Source organism: Gavialis gangeticus, unplaced genomic scaffold (assembly GCF_001723915.1).
Source record: "Gavialis gangeticus isolate Ggan-Ray unplaced genomic scaffold, GavGan_comp1, whole genome shotgun sequence".
NCBI lineage: Eukaryota > Metazoa > Chordata > Crocodylia > Gavialidae > Gavialis > Gavialis gangeticus.
Window position 1 is genome coordinate 6,990,956 of NW_017728973.1, and position 3,234 is coordinate 6,994,189.

Consider the following 3,234-nt stretch of genomic DNA (forward strand, 5'->3'; position numbering starts at 1 on the left):
GTTCTGCTGTTTATGTTTTATATTTTGTTAACCTTGTCCTTTGTCACTGATTGTAAGTGTCTAACCTTTGTTGAATCCTGCCCCCTTGGGGCATTGTAGTGTCCCCTATACCCACTGGTTTATGCCTGTTATGTTCCCAGTACTGTTCTCTCCCGGTTAGCTGGCGCTGGCGAGCTCTCCCCTGACTGCCCAGCTTGCAGGAGAAACGGCTTGGGAGCCTTTTCACCTTCTGGGCTGCGAGGTAACAGCTTCAGTCCCTGCCCCCCAGGATCTATTGCTTGGCACGAGAGTGGGAGAGCAGCCCGTTCATTTCCACTCCAGGTCTTGGGGACCCCGAACAATCAGTAGACACAGACTCGAGAAGCCCTGATCCCCTTAAGTATGGGCAGAGCCCACTGAGTGTGTAATTCAAGGCTGAGGATGATACAGGCGGGGTGTAATGTGCGCAGGATGGTGTACACAATAAGTGACCTCTGGCAGTAGAAGCAGAGAGGCTTAACAGTCCAAGCAGAAGGCGTTTTAGCGGCTGATAGAAACCCGAGAGGTGAGCACACGTGTATGTGGGTACGCGCCAGGCTGCTGCTGCTTACGCCTGTGTGCACGTCCTGTGCAGCCAACTGCGTCCCCACGATGCACACTCCGGTCTCGGCCCTGCGGGCTGGAGGCCGGGCTCGCCCCCACCTCGTGTGCAGGCTCCGTGTCCGCGGTATTGGACGTGTTTAGCCCTGCTCCTCGGTACAGCTTCCTGCTGGGTTTTGCCCAGCTGTCTCTCTCTGTCCTATAAAGCCCTTGGCTAGGGGGACTGGCTGGATGTGTTGCCTGAAGCCTCGTTTTCTTTGCAGGACCCTCTCGTCGAGTTGTGTGAGCCCGATGGGCAGAGGGTTTTGGCATCGTCTTCCCACTCCTTCCTCTCCCTCCCCAGCCTGCCTCCGGCCGCCTGCCAGAGCGGGACAGAGCACCACTTAGCACAGGGGGAAGAGCGGCTCTGCCTTGCTGGGGAAACAAAAATGCCAGGGATGTCCCTTCTCATTTGCAAAGGGAAACTCCAGTCTGGCTGACCTGCTTCATGGAGAGGGGGCGAGCAGTGATGGCTCCCCCACCCCATTCACACATACACACACACACGCACACACACTTCGCAGCAACAAGCTGCAGCCTCCTCAAACCGGCCGCTTTCCGTCCACCGCCATCCAAACTATTTCCCCCTTCCCTTTGACCAAACAAAGAAGATTTTTGTGTTTGTGTTGGCCGGGGCATCTCTACTCGCAGGAAACTTTCTGCCCGGAGAAAGCGGGGCTGGGGCGTGCCGGGTGGATGCAGGGAGATCTGAAGAATGTAGCGCGCTCTCTGCTGCAGCAGGGCCACGAGCTTGTCAGCTGGGTTTTGAAGGGAAAGCTCCCCACACTGATTTCTGCTTTAAACACACACTCCCCCCAGAAGTCGATGCAGTCCCAGGCTGGGCGGCGGCGGCTTGTGCAGAGCGACATGAGGCTAGGACATGTGAATCAGGCAATCGCAGCCCCAAATTAAAAGGAATAACTGATTTATTTAGATTTGATTTGACTTGATTTTCCAACACGCGCGCTGGAACGTGGCGCCCCCTCCTAGGGGATCGGCCCTGGATCACAGCAAGATCGCGTGCGGCTGAGGATACGTCTAGCTTCACAAATCACCATCATTACTACTACAATTATCATCACCGTCACCATTATTATTATTACTGTTATTACTACATTATTATTATTATTATTATTATTAGTGGTGGTGGTGGTGGCGGCGGCTGTGGTGGTGTTACTATTATTCTCCTATCGGATGCTGCTGTTCGAGCCACAAAGGCAGAGGCAGGATAAAGCCAACTTCTCACCCGCAAGGCTTTCTAGGGAGCATCACACCAGGGGACCTCCCCTCCTCCCCCCCAAAAAAGTACCCCCCCCCAAAAAAACCAACAAAGAAGTGACCTGAGCCAAAAATGGGAAACCCTCTCCCGCACCCACCTCTGGGGCAGCAGCCCTCTCGCTCGGGCGGCTCGCAGGTTTAGAAGGGAGAAGGGTCAAATGGGACAAAAGAGCCCAGGTTTTATCTCTTGGCGTCAGAAATCTGCAGTGCTGCTCTCGGGGAAGGATAGCCGGGTTAGGATTACCAGGACCCAGGCTATCAAATGCAGAAGGAGCCCAGCGCCTCCGAGTTTGCAAGGAAGTTAAGCAGCAGGCACCAGGATCAGCCAAATAAGAGCGGAGCCCCGGAGTGTGGAAGGCGGGGAGAGATGAGAAGTGAAGAAAGGAACATGGTGAGTAAGAAGAAACACGCTGCCCTTTGCTTTTAGCACTGCGAGTGTTGTCGAGACGAGCCTTACTTTCTAGGCTGGGCTCATTTCAGTTAATAAATACAGCGACTGGCAATGAACAAGCATTCGGCTTCGGCTTAAGTGATGAATGGCTCCAGATTCAACCGCTCTGAACAACTTGCTGAGAGCAGTGACCTTTTCTGGACACATATATTTAAAAATACAGTCTTTTTTGCAAAGCGCCCCAATCCGCCCGTATTTCCAAGAAGAACGTAAAAAGTCGCTCAGAATAATCGTATGTAGGAAAAGGGATGAAGCAAATGGGATGAGTAACTAAAGGTGGAGTTGACGTGCAGAGCTGCTGAAAAGGTTTCTCAAGGGCGGTCAAATTCCTTCGAAAAAGCCGCCGAAATTTGCAGTATACATATATATACACATATTGCCTTAAAATATGGACGCGTGTTTTAAATGATTGCATGAGTGTTGGGAAATAGACGCCCGTCTCTCTGCGTGCACACTCACGCGCGTGCAGGAGCGGGTGAATACACGTCCATAGGTGTGCAGGCGTATATAACGTGTGCACGATCGGCACCCCGAGAAAGTGCGATCGCCCTAGCTCTCTCTAATCCGGCAAGGCGCTGATGGGCGGCTTGATATTTGTCTGCACGGCAGCAGCGTGGTTGTTAAATGAAAGGCTTTTTTTTTTTTATGAGTGTTTTACACGGGGGGTGTGTGTGAAATGTTGGGGTTTTATGACATCACAAGGTTCAAGTACCCAATCAGCTCGCAGATTTGAGAAATTATTTGGTGGGGTGTTTCCTATAATATACTGTACTCAGGAGCCTGGCTTTAAGAAAGAAGCCGAGCAAAAGGTGGGAGCTACATGGATTCGCGTGGGGTTTTTTCCCCTCTCTCCTTGCAAGATCCTCGGTGCTACCGTTTTTAGCCCC

The 3,234-nt window shown here is 52.4% G+C and overlaps 1 long non-coding RNA gene across 1 annotated transcript in view; it reads left to right on the forward strand.

The window, feature by feature from the left end:
- The window catches only part of LOC109290900, a 7,127-nt gene extending 5,430 nt beyond the window's left edge, over nt 1-1,697 (forward strand). The window contains exon 2 of the long non-coding RNA XR_002095710.1: nt 843-1,697. This is a non-coding gene — a long non-coding RNA (uncharacterized LOC109290900). The remainder of the gene's footprint in view (nt 1-842) is intronic.
- Nucleotides 1,698-3,234: the final 1,537 nt, after the last annotated feature.